Here is a 12,751-nt window from a genome sequence, read left to right as displayed (position 1 = left end):
GGGGAGGGCGGTAATAATTGAAAAGGTTGGTGGAAACGGATCTCTGGCGTTCCACCATCCCTTCTTACCACCCCGTGCGGGGAATCTACATGCGTGGGAACAAAGTTGGAGGGGAAAATTGTGCCAAGCTTGGGAAGATATATATCTGCTTTGTTTGGCCCGTTCAGGAAATGCATGCATTTAACTTAACTGCGTGCACCTCCGTCCTCGCATATAAATTATGTTTTCAAGTACTCTCGAGTAATAACGTTTATCATTGTGCTGCTTCTAAGGTACAAGCATATTTCAGTTCATTTGTAGGAGCGACAAGCCAGGCATATTGATGCATCGCTCCACCCGTGCTGGAGAACGTTACGAAAATACGGAGGGTGAGGCATTCCCTTCAATTTAACGCGATCAACTTGCTGCCCGCGACAATCGATTTAAAGTGGGAATATTTCATTAAACGAATTTTCGTCTCTTAGAGAGAGACTTAAATTGGAATATCTTTTATCGAGGAGAGCCTCTGAAAGAGATTCCACGTTTCGAGATCGAGTTACAGGTATTCTTGAGAGAATCAAATCTTCTATCGAGTAATAAAACTGTTTCCAACCTGTGACGCGTGTATCATACGCGAAATTAAATTTGAAATTTAACCAGATCTCCAAAATTTGAAAACTTTTGAAGGATCGTAGATAACAGAATATTCCTGTATAATATAACCTTGTTCCTCCCTAAATCCTCTGGGAATTCGAAGAAAAAGAAAAATTAGCGAGCAGAAAAATAATATTTGGCTGACGACGCGTTCATACGTGGAATCGCAAAGAGAAAGTTGATGAATGGACAGTTTGTCCAGGTGGAACTACGTTAATTCCACGTGTACTATTACCATAAGTATACTCATCGTCGTTCAGTTTGTATAAGGTGAAATGAATTTCTGGGGAAACACGCCTACGTGGGCGAATATTGAAATAAGGGTCGGGCACCGAGATTCTAATTACGAGTTGCAGTTGTGCCTAGCAACGAGAGAATAGCGATGAAATATTTCGCCCCTCCCACGGCCAAGTTTCGCCCGTATCCGACAAAGAAATATTTAATGGGGTACGTGGACGTGCCGCGGCACCGAAAACTTTACCATTTAGCCACTGTATGCTTCGTGACGAGGGAACGCGATTTACAAAATTCGTTCCGACAAACGTCGCGACTCGATTTAAGATACACCGCGGAACGATCCGAGGAATAATAGCAATTTTGATGATTCGTTAAAAGCTTTAACAATTTTAACAATCAGATTGGATCAATGGAATTTACAAATTTTTAATTTTCAACGAGGTTTCTTTCGTTCATTATCGTTATTTAAAAATGAAATCAACGAGAGGACGATTCGGAAATGCATATCCTAGAATATTTCAGAGAAAAATTCGAAAATTTGAACAGCCGTTTCGAATTCTGATCTTTGATTCCTCTTTTCTCTTTTTTTTCTTACGAACCAACTCGAGCGTACGAGAGCCGATATTTAAAATGCAAACGGTTCCACTACTCCCGGTTAAACGGTTCTGAAAGGAAACAGCAATTGCCCCCATCGTCGAGAAATTAACTAATTGCAAATTATGTTTACAATCTTGCCCCAACGCGGGAACCACTCGTGCGGGTGTATTCGTTCGCGTGACTCGAATCTCTTGGAATTTCTCTAAGCGCGAACAAGATTGCGAGCGAATTGGATCGAACGTGATCGATTGGAAACGAAGAGAGGGAGAAGTAACGATTCCAATGGACGGATAATTACGTTTCTGTTCTAGTAAGAAATATTAATTAAACGCGCGACAGGCGTGTAATCCGCGCAATCGGATCGTTTATAATAACAGGGATCTAGTTTTTCGCTCGATTGATAAAAATTCAAGTGTAACGATACATCGAATGTTACGTAAATTTGAATAATTGTTAAGGGACCGCTGTCATTACAAACGAAAGTAATAATTAAGTCCAAACTTATCCTTAACAAATTCTATGTTAAAAGTTAGAAATAATTACACGAATTATTTGTTTATCTGTCGAATTCGAATGCAAATAAAACATTTTGTTATCCTATTTTCCAAGTCATATTTTTGCACACGTGAGACAAACACGTTGGAAATAATCCCTCCGTAAAAATCAGATTTATCAAGCGCCTTTTCTATATCTCTTAGCAAAGGCAATAAAGAATCCATCCATCTGTCTGCGAGTAGTAGGATTACGTCAAACTAAGCAATAAAGCTTCGAGTTTCCAGAGAAAGAGAGAGAGAGAGAGAGAGAGAGAGGGGAAGGGAAGTAAAGAACGAGTACTCCTCCGGGATGGAAGGTTAGTACTACTTGTTCTTATCAAATTGCGCCAGGTAATTGAACGAACGGTTTGCGCCTGACAGATGAAAATTGAGAAATACAATGCTCGTAGGAAAGGTACGTTTGATATTCGCTAAAAAAAAAAAGGAAAAAGAAAAAACATCCCGATGAAACGAAAGAGACTCTTTTCAGTGAGTGAAATTAATTGGCCGCGAGTTATTTATTTCTCCACGGATTTTCTCTTTTCGTTTTTTCTCTCTCTGTCTCTCCTTTTTTCTTCTTTTTAAACACCGCGAATCATTTTTATCGATGGAAAGAGAGAGAGAGAAACGTTGGAGAGCCATAAATTCTTCCCTTGCTATTTTTTGGGTCGATAGCTTTCATAAAAGATGTCCTGATCTATCCATCAATCCCGGCGGGGAAATTGATGATTATATGTACAAAGGATACGAGCAACTCGGATGGACGCGATATGCAAAAATTATTTCCGATAAAAAGGACCGAGAGAATTTTCATTTTGCGCGAAAAATCGAAGGATGCGCGGCGCATCGAGAGATTCGTCCTTTTTTCTCTTTTTCTCTCTCTCTCCTTGCTCGAGAACGAATTTCCAATATTTTTTGCAATGTTGCACAATTCCGTTACGTTACGTAGAGATCGTTGGCTGTTAAGATTGAATACGTTAAATTTCAATGGAATTCCATCTTCGAGGTCGTTTCATGAATCAGGAATCAAGAAATTTTCGCCTCGAGGTAGAGGCGAAGGAACAATCGGAATATAAAGTAATACGGATCGAGGAATAAACAAGGAGGAGGGCCGAATTGAACATTTCCCTTTTATTCGTTCGTCTTCGGGGGCGAAGGTAATCCCGCGATAATTTCGAGCGAACGAAGAATAACGCTTTGTCGATACTGAATAAAACAATTTCGAAACTCTCGAGAGCGGTGACAACAGGCATCGGGGTATTTTTCTCATAATCAAGAAACCGGAAATTAGGAGCTTCGACAATGCCTCCTATTTTATTCCCGTTTACGCGGCCGCGGTTTCTTTAATTGAGACCTCTAATGATAAATCCACTTTCAAACCGCGAATCTGCGATCGCTTGTCGGACTCGGTAATCGCGCCCTCTCTATTCAACGAGATCCTTGTATTTTACGTGAACTGGTAGAATAAACTAACAGATAAACTGATAGAGATAATAAATAATTCGAAATATCTAAACCCAATCCAATAACAAATAATCAATATACAATCTTTCCATCTCCAAGTACGAACATCCCCCTCGAAGAAAAATTCCACGTATCGAAACTCAAGCATTGCACACAACCGAAAGAGGGTAAAATTCGCAGCCTCCTGTCTCGCACACGCGACGAGGAACGGGCAGTTTCGAGCAGACGGTCTCTATTAAAAGCTCGGGCCCGAGGTAAGGCGTATTAAGAAGCTTTCCCTACGAGCCGGATAAACGCCGCAACGACCGGCGTACCGCCACTGTTCCCTGCAGTTGGTGGAATACGGTCGGCCCCGTGGAGCGTGAAACATCGTAATCCCGATGTAGCAAACCGTTTCAACCGAGCTATCTCGAGATGAGGGAAAGCAAGTTTGGGGAAGGGGATTTCTTTCATGCAATAAAGTCGTGCTGGCATCGTTGCTCATTGCCATCTCGTCGCGAATAATAAGAAGCGAATATTCGGCCGTGTCGAGACGCCAATTCCACTTTAATTTCGAGAAACGAGTAACCGCACGCGAACGTCTTTTGTACGCGCACATATATGGTGCAGCAATCCGCGGAAGAAGAAGAATTTAAGGGGTTGGTTGCTTTCTTTGCTATACGGTTGGAAACTTTATCGGTTGCCAAGATTTTTCTCGCGGAAGGTTATATCGCGAAGCTTCTTTTAAAATGCCGCGTGTTTACGGCGGTGGAAACGTGCAAATAGACCGGAGATCCGAGTCTGTCGAGAGAGTTTCGTTGCTTTTTACCAGCTTGGCTGATAAACTTTGCCCATTTAACTAGGGAGAGGGGGGAGAGGGATATATCGTGGACAAATTAGATTTGATCTATATTCGTCGAGAACAGGAGACAAGGACGATTATACGCGAGATATCGAGCCATAAATTTAAGCTTGGTATCTTCTCTTTGAACAATTCCTCTTCGAGAAATATCGAGCTCGATGAATAGAGAAACGCAATTTGCTATTGGAGGAATTGCATTGCTCCTCGCGGAGAGGAAAAACTCTTATTTCTCGGTTGAAGTTAAAAAAAGGCTCCCTTGGCTGCTCTCCCTGTTGAAGAAGCAAAAATTTTCGCTTTTCTACAAAAATGATGAGGAGGAAGCTGGATTGAACCCAACGGGGATTCCAAAGGAACAATTAATTTCTGGAATCTCTCGTTCCTTCGATCGATTACTGACTATTCAACGATTATATTCTAAAGCCGACGTGGAATCTCTAAATAAAAGATTAGATAAAACAATCTGACCGTGGAATGAATCAATAATCATCGTTAAATCTGGTGGAAATCAAATCGATCGAATTGAGTTAGCTCACGAATATACACGCAATCTTGCAATCACAAAATCGAATCTTTCGGCGCAAATGGCAAATTCCCAGAAATTCCCATCCGTTTCAACGAGACTCGTCGGGGTTGATCTCCGCGTTTCTGGTTAACTGATCAAACCTGACCTCGATCATAAATTATCGAAGCGTCGATCGTGATTCCCTTGGAGCTTAAACCTCTGAAACCCTATCTCGTCGATCTTCGGGAAAGAGATTTAAAGCGAAAATTCAAAGCTTATCATCTTATCATCCTCCCTTTTTTTTTTCCTTTTTTTACGTACTCGCAAAAATTGGCGAACTTATCGATGCGTAACACCCTCATCATGGATATTGATGATTTTAATACATTTTTTAAAGACACCTATACTTTCGCTTTACGAGATTACTCGAAGAAATTGATCCATCACGTTTGAATAGAAAAATAAGACGTAAAACAATTCTTCAAATTGTATCTATTGATCAATTAAATCTTCAAAGTCTAACGTTTTATATTGATAAAACGGTATTCTTGCGACTCTAAGAAGAGAAAGTAGTGATTTCTGTTGTATACAAAAGCGAGAGATGAGAAATAACGATAAACCAAATGCATGGAGAGAAGAGAGAGAGAGAGAGAGAGAATAAATTGAACGAATGGATTGAAATCGAAGCGGAACCGGATTTTTCGTCGATCCAGCTTGTTACAGTTATAGCAATAGTTAGCTTTATAAAGATTATCTAACATCGAGTTCAAGCTCGACTCGTTCATCAATAGCTGTCAGATTTAACTACGTACTACTCGATTTTGCTTTGGGTTCTCGCGTATCCCGGGAGTGCGCGATAAAACGATTCGATTAAAAGCTGATTTTCCAACCGATTTTCATCTCTGCTCACTCTCGAATATCCTAAGTAGCGTTGGGATCAACTTCGTCGTGTATTTGTAAAATCCGAGTTCAAATGCAATTCAATGGAAAAAATTTTATAGATACAGAGAACATGAATTTCTTACGGAAAAAATAAATTAAAATATACGGAATAATGATTTTTCGAAAAAATTAAATTTTAAAAAGGATTAAACGCAATTTTATTCGAATTTTTTGAATCTAGTCAATTTTCAAATCTATCTACGACGAATTTGATTCTATCTCTAGTACCGAGTATACAGGATAGGTCCAGCTAACGGAAATTAACTTTTCTAATCCGGAACGATTTCGCGTTTCAAGTTGAGTTTTTTTCGATCAATCTTCGCCACGAAGATTGTAAAGTTTCCCTTCGATATATCGAAGGAAGTTTCTAAGATTACCTCGAAACGTTATGTTCGATGTCGTAAACGGCGATGAAGAATATGCACGAGTTGCTAAACTGACGAATTTTCGCAAAATTTAATCGTAAAGGAAAATATTTTAATCGAGGTATCGACGTCATTCTTCGAGTTTAATTTACCCTCTGTTTGAGAAGCAGTTGAGGTGATAATCGAATGATGGAGATGAATGGATGAAAACTGCTATCCTCTTAAATGAAACTGGAATTCCTGAGTGGATGGATTAGAAGATGAACAAAAGGGAAGATAAAGATGGAGAGAAAAGAGAAAGGGAACAGCGAGTGAATCGTGTATAATTATCTGTTTTGTGCAATTTGGAACACGATTAACAAACAAATTGGCAACATTATCTATGGATGAATTTTCTCGAAATTCTATCTCAAACGAATCGTGGATACGTATAATTAGCCGTACATCGAATACCAACAGATCGATATTTAATTTCGAAAGTGATGAAAGGAGATTTATTCTGTTTTCGGTATTATGGAAGATTTTGAAGAATAAATATTTTTTTGCGTCGTTACGGAGTTTTACGATTCAAATTAAAAATATAAACGTTTAATATATCGGGAATAACGCGAATTAATGAAAAAAATATCGATACATCATTCTATTTTGCAGATTAAATTCGCGATTTAATAACGTCGGCATTAACGATTAACAACATGCTTTCGACTACACATAACCATTAAACCTGTCGTGTTGATTTTACTAGCTATCGTAGTTTCCATCAAATTTGCGAACGTATGTTGCAATATTTATTGCGAACAGAATTCCTTTAGTTCCATGTCACTAAATAACGTAGTAGATACTAGAAATTTATCATAATTCGAATAATGCCAATATACGATTTCGTTTATATTTGAAGCCATTTTTCGTTACGAAACGAAAAATATTTTTACGAAAAAATATGTCGATTAATAGTAATATTTAAAATATATCGTGATATACAATACTTGCGATATTTCGTGACATGGAATATATTACATAGAACAAGATAAATAGTCATATTACACTTACCTTCTCTTTGTCCTGGTCGTGTCGAGCGAAGTTGAACTCTGCATTGTGCGTTGTTCCAAAATATTTCTTACGATACCGTTTCATCGTCGAACAAACTCACTATCCAATCTGATTTTCACGAACTGAGTCATCGATCCGACTATTGCTGCTGTATTTCGTGCCTTGACGTAGTCTGATGCGTATTGTACACACGAGTAAATTATTGCACACACTTGATAATCAATTATCGTAAGGATATATATCGTTAAATATCGATCGATAATTTGGTTATTCTGCGCACTTCACACGTATATCTTCTCGAATCAACTCGATATGATTAACCGCACTTTCACGATTGAATAAATTTTTTTAAAACACTTACTACGCAATAAATTAACGACTACCTAAGAGAGCATGCGATCACTTCGACACGAGCAGTACGACTGATTTCTAAAATCGTTACAATAAGGTCGCTTGTGTTTACAACGGTGTCTCGAAGTGTCGCGTCGTAATTGAAACAATACGCGACGAATGTGTTTACAAATCGATACGCAGGTCGATGATGTACACACAGCGACAATCTAATACTTCGAAAAGTGTGTCGCAGTTGAATTTTATATAATTATTTTAATGTTTTTATTAATATTTTAAGAATCCGAATATTGCTATATTTTGTATAAAATTTATTATTATTTTACTAAATTTATTATACTGGTATTAATTATCTTCTGTAGTAAATTGAGAATTTTATGTACAACAATTGTTTCGAATATTATTTCGTAGTTTTTTTATGCGCCATAATGCTTCGAATTTTACCAAGCGGCGCCACTATTTTGCTTTTTTGCGTTTTTATACACACTTTCACAATTAATTAAACTTTCTTTATCGATTTAATGCACAAGAAATTAACACTCGTCTATGTACACGATTGCTTCGAAACAAACAGCACGACATATTTTAAACGTAAAATCGTTAGAAGAATACTCATGTTCGCAATGATGCCTCGAGGCGTCTCTACGATCGATATGCCGGGTCGATGATATGCGTGCGCAGATGTATAACGACAGTCCAATACTTCGAAGTACGATTCGCGTGTCGTAGTCATATCGTAGTCTAATTTCGTGTGACTTTTTTACTGTTCTTTTTAGTGTATCAAAAATCTAAAGTTTCTACGTAAATTTACAAAATGTTTGTCGTCCGTAATTGTCTTTTATAGTGAGTTAAGAGCTTTATGTACAATAATTTCGTACTATTCGTTTCGTGAAATTCGTCATGCGCCATAATGTTCTAAATTTCACTAAATTTGCGCATCTTGCTTTCTCACGTTTTTGTTCAATATATTTTCTCAATTAATTAAATATTTTTTATTCATTTACTAATATCTGCTTTAATAAAACAAGCAATTACTTCGAAAACAAACAGCATGTTTAATTTTCCACGTAAAATCGTTAGAAGGTCGTTCATATTCGCAATGATACCTCGAGGCATCGTATATTTCTATGATCAACATGCCGGGTCGATGATGCGCACGCAGTTCAACGTTGAATTCGTAAAATGTGCGTCGTAATTGCGTCTCGGTCGAATTTTGTGTGATATTTTAGTGTTCTCATTAGTGTTTTAAGAACCTGAAGCTTCTACATCCAGATTTACGAGATGCTTATCATCTGTAGCTGTCTTCTATGGTGAGTTAAGAGTTTTATATAACAATTTCGTAATTGATTAGAATATCATTTTGCGAAGTTCGTTATACGCCATATTGCTTCTGAATTTCGTCATTCGTCAAATGGCGCATTCTGTACATTTTTCACGTTTTCGTATGAAATATATATATAATCCATAATCGTTCACGTGTATCAATATATTCTTTTGCGATATGAATCAAACATAACGATATACATTCTATAAAATTTAGAATATAGGTAGCTATTTCCAATATAGGGATAATATTTATTACGATTGCGGTTTTTTTCATTAATCTATTTCTTTACGATCGGTAAAAGAAACTTTTTTCGTTCAATATTGAGATGTTCCTTGTCTCGATTCGATTCGAATCGATTCGATATAGAATTTATACAAGAGTTACGAAACGACCAAGTCAGGCCATAATCTATAGATTTAATTTTATGGATAGCTTGAGAAATGCTGAACCAACATCGTAAAATACCAAAGTCATTTTGCGACTTGGCTTGGATTTCTTCGAGCAATCTGTAATTAGATCTATATCATTTCGAATGGAAATTACAACGGATTGGAAAGGGAATCGTATTAATTATACACCATCGTATTTATCGAATTGAAATATCGAATTAAGCGTAACGCGATAATTGTTCGATGTATTACGATTTTCGAAAAATCTCGTTATTCTAGGTAATTTTTCAGAAATTTTATATTTAAAATCATTGTAAAATGAAAGAATAAACAAGTATCATTTGAATAATATTGATTTTTACGTATTCGTTCATTGAACATGCAGCATTTTACATAATTCGTTTAATCAACGAGTTAGTATGAAAATTACCAGGTTTAATATCGTGTCGACACCGGTGATAGTAATGACAGGGAATCCTCGGAGATTCGGTCGAAAACTGACACTAATTAAACATCGTAACCGCACTAACTCGTTCGATAGAGTGCTATAACATAATCATAGAATGGGAGGGATATTTCGCCACGGAACGCATGCGAAATGAACATGGCGGTTTCTTTTTATTCAATGATGTATAAATTTATGTATTACAAGTGTAATTATTGTTACGCAAAAGTTGTGCTTCGGTGAGCGTTTAAAACGCAAGGCAGACGTAACTCGTGAAATACGATTTTCAATTAAATTACCCTCTTGACACTGCATCTCGTTGTTGCTCGACAAAATTATTTATTATCTTCTGACGCGGATGTTTAGCTCGTAGTTGAACAACAGAGCATAGCTCGTTTGATGGGCAGATTTATCTTCATTCAAGAGAATGGAATCTCTTATGTTTTACGTTATTAAACGTTTATTAAAAATACGAAAAATAATGAAATATCTTCTGCCAACGATATTTCACTACGAATTATATTTACCATCGAACACTTGAATGAAAAATTATCACGTTAGCTGTACAATCCGATCAATGGGAACGGTTATAGGGATGCGTGGACGGGCGTAGTAATCAAACTTCGGATCAACCCTCGTTGATTTATTTCGACCGGTATAAATATCCGTTTTCCACTCGGTACATTTTCACACTTGCACGCACTGTGTCGCGCCGATAACGAAATACGTCATTTTAACGAGACCATGCGTCAGGAATGGCCCATCAAACCATCATGAATAATTCCTTTCTTTCGCCCAATGGCGTGTGAACCATCCATGGCTTGATCACCTTGTTGTCCGATGGTTAATCTCGAACGATTCCTTTCCAGATGGATAAATCGATGGATCGGAGAATTTTATTTTCAACGTAATCCAGGGAAGAAAATCCTCTTGAATATATATTCATTCGGTATATTCATTCCCCGTTTCATTCGCCGTGTTATCTACTATTCGGTATCGACTATTGTTCGATTCTGAAAGCCTTCGGATATTATCTTTATTCTTTTCCATGTCATCGATAATATCCTTTATTGTATCTCAAAGTTCCCCGGTTGCAATGTCTCGTTCGATTCGTTCTTTTCACGCATTATATCTCCTTTCCTGTTATTTTTTTCCCTTCATTGTCCACGATCTCGAACAATTTGTTTGAATTCGAGCCGAATCCAAATGATTTTATCCAAATGATTTTTTTCAGCGTGCTCGAATACATCAGACATCGAAACAATTTATATTTTTCTTCCTTCTCGAAAATCACGTATTCTATTTCCTTATTGTAGATTTCATATTTTGTGCGCATCATGCATTCGTAACGATCTTCTTCTTCGTCGCATAATAAAATTATGCAAAATTCTCCTGTTTTCGCCCAAAGATTTCCTCGCGACAACGTACCTGGTTTCTTTATTTTCCATCTAATTTAAGAGATTCAAAATTCGATCAGGATGATTCCATGAATTTCGCCTTCTAATACGAATGTGCTTTATCGTATTTTTTAGAATTAGAATGATAAACGAGAGTCGTGTAAACAGGAAACGAAGAATTAGTTCGAAACTAACTTTCTCTTCTTCTCGCTTTTTATTCAGTTAAATTTACTTTGCAAACATTGTACGTCGCTAACTTTACCTCGGTATATCAGTTCTTCGTTTCTTCTTTTATCGTCTCTTTATTATTCTCTCTTTGTTTTCCCTTCGCACGATTATTATTATTCTTCTTGAAGTGAAATCTTCCAGGAGGAAGATCGAATCGTTTATAACGAGCGTTTAATAACAGTTGGTTCCGTTAATAGATTTCCGGGATAGATTTTCAGATTTCCACGATTCATCTTTCCGGTTCGATTTAATCCGAAATATAATGGCTAAGCGGTTCTATGGATTTCGGTTGACTTGGCAAATTTCACTTGTGTTTCGACGCCTGTGTCGGATCCTTGTCGAAGTTGATCAACCCTTTTCTTATTAGGGACGAGATATCTCTCGCTGATACTTTGTACGAAAAAAATTCAGCGTTGAAAACCGTATTTTTAATACGGGTTTCTCGTGTATATTTTATTACACGTTATTTTCAAATTCGTTTGTGGAAAAGAGATCTATTTGTTAAGATATTTTGCTGGTCGATCAAATGGTTGGTAAATAAAAGATACGCTATATATCTTTGCAAATTAATTTTATATGGTATGTTTGAAAATATGGAAAAAATAATGAGATACAACATTGCAATTTCGGAAAAAATATTCGGTTTACTTTTGTAGTTTTGTACTTTTGTAGTAATAAAATACCAGTAAAAAAAAAAAAAAAAAAATAGCTAGTTTATAAAAACAGCAGGCGAACGAAAGAACTAAATATTTTTGTCGAAATTGCAATTGTTCTATTATCATCGTTATATTTTCATACGAAATAAATTAATTTTCGAATATATAGTGTATCTTTTATTCACCATCTCTTCGCTATATTTATATAAATAATTTTTTTTATCGTAAATTTCAATAAAAATAGAAATTTTAATAAAACATTTCGTATTCCAATAAAAGATCTTGTAAAATCTTGTCCACGGTATTTATGATATTATCGAAAATGAAATCGAAGGGGTTAATTTTCGAGGTTTTTCTTCACTTGGTCCTTGAATATAACTCGCGCCACGTCGACACATTCTGACGTATCCTTTATCCGTTTCTCTGTCTTTGAAAAGATTCATTTCTATCCCACCTATTATGTCTCTCTTCTCAACATTTCCACCCACTATATCTCTTTTGTCGTCAACCTTCTCTTGTTCCTCCCTTGACTTGCCTGTCGATCGTCGAACGTGGATTCTTTCGATCCTGTCGTTAGAATCTTTTCCAATAGCGCATTTGCCCACGAATCTCATTTGCACGTAGGAATTTTACGTTCATCCGACATCCACGTTCTTCGTTTAGTATTCCGACGATGTTCTCGTAGCGGAAAAAAAGAAAAAAAGGCTTCCTTTCCTTCTCTCAAATGGACACCGCGGTGACAATTAATCATCGGATCTCGTTTGAAAAAACCGCTTTGATCATAAATTCTCCCC

General features: G+C 36.9%; 1 protein-coding gene across 2 annotated transcripts in view; it reads right to left on the bottom strand.

Moving 5' to 3' along the window:
• Positions 1-9,563, bottom strand: part of LOC114577328 (uncharacterized) — a 102,954-nt gene extending 93,391 nt beyond the window's left edge. Inside the window, exon 1 of one of the 2 annotated variants that reach the window (XR_009832868.1) lies at positions 7,165-9,563. The gene's annotated coding sequence lies outside the window, so the exon portion shown is untranslated. The remainder of the gene's footprint in view (positions 1-7,164) is intronic. The other variant, XR_003697320.2, reaches the window with a different exon arrangement.
• Between the last annotated feature and the right edge of the window lie 3,188 nt (positions 9,564-12,751).

The sequence above is a fragment of the Apis cerana genome, linkage group LG15 (genome assembly GCF_029169275.1).
Source record: "Apis cerana isolate GH-2021 linkage group LG15, AcerK_1.0, whole genome shotgun sequence".
Lineage (NCBI taxonomy): Eukaryota > Metazoa > Arthropoda > Insecta > Hymenoptera > Apidae > Apis > Apis cerana.
This window is presented reverse-complemented; position numbering and strand designations above follow the sequence as displayed.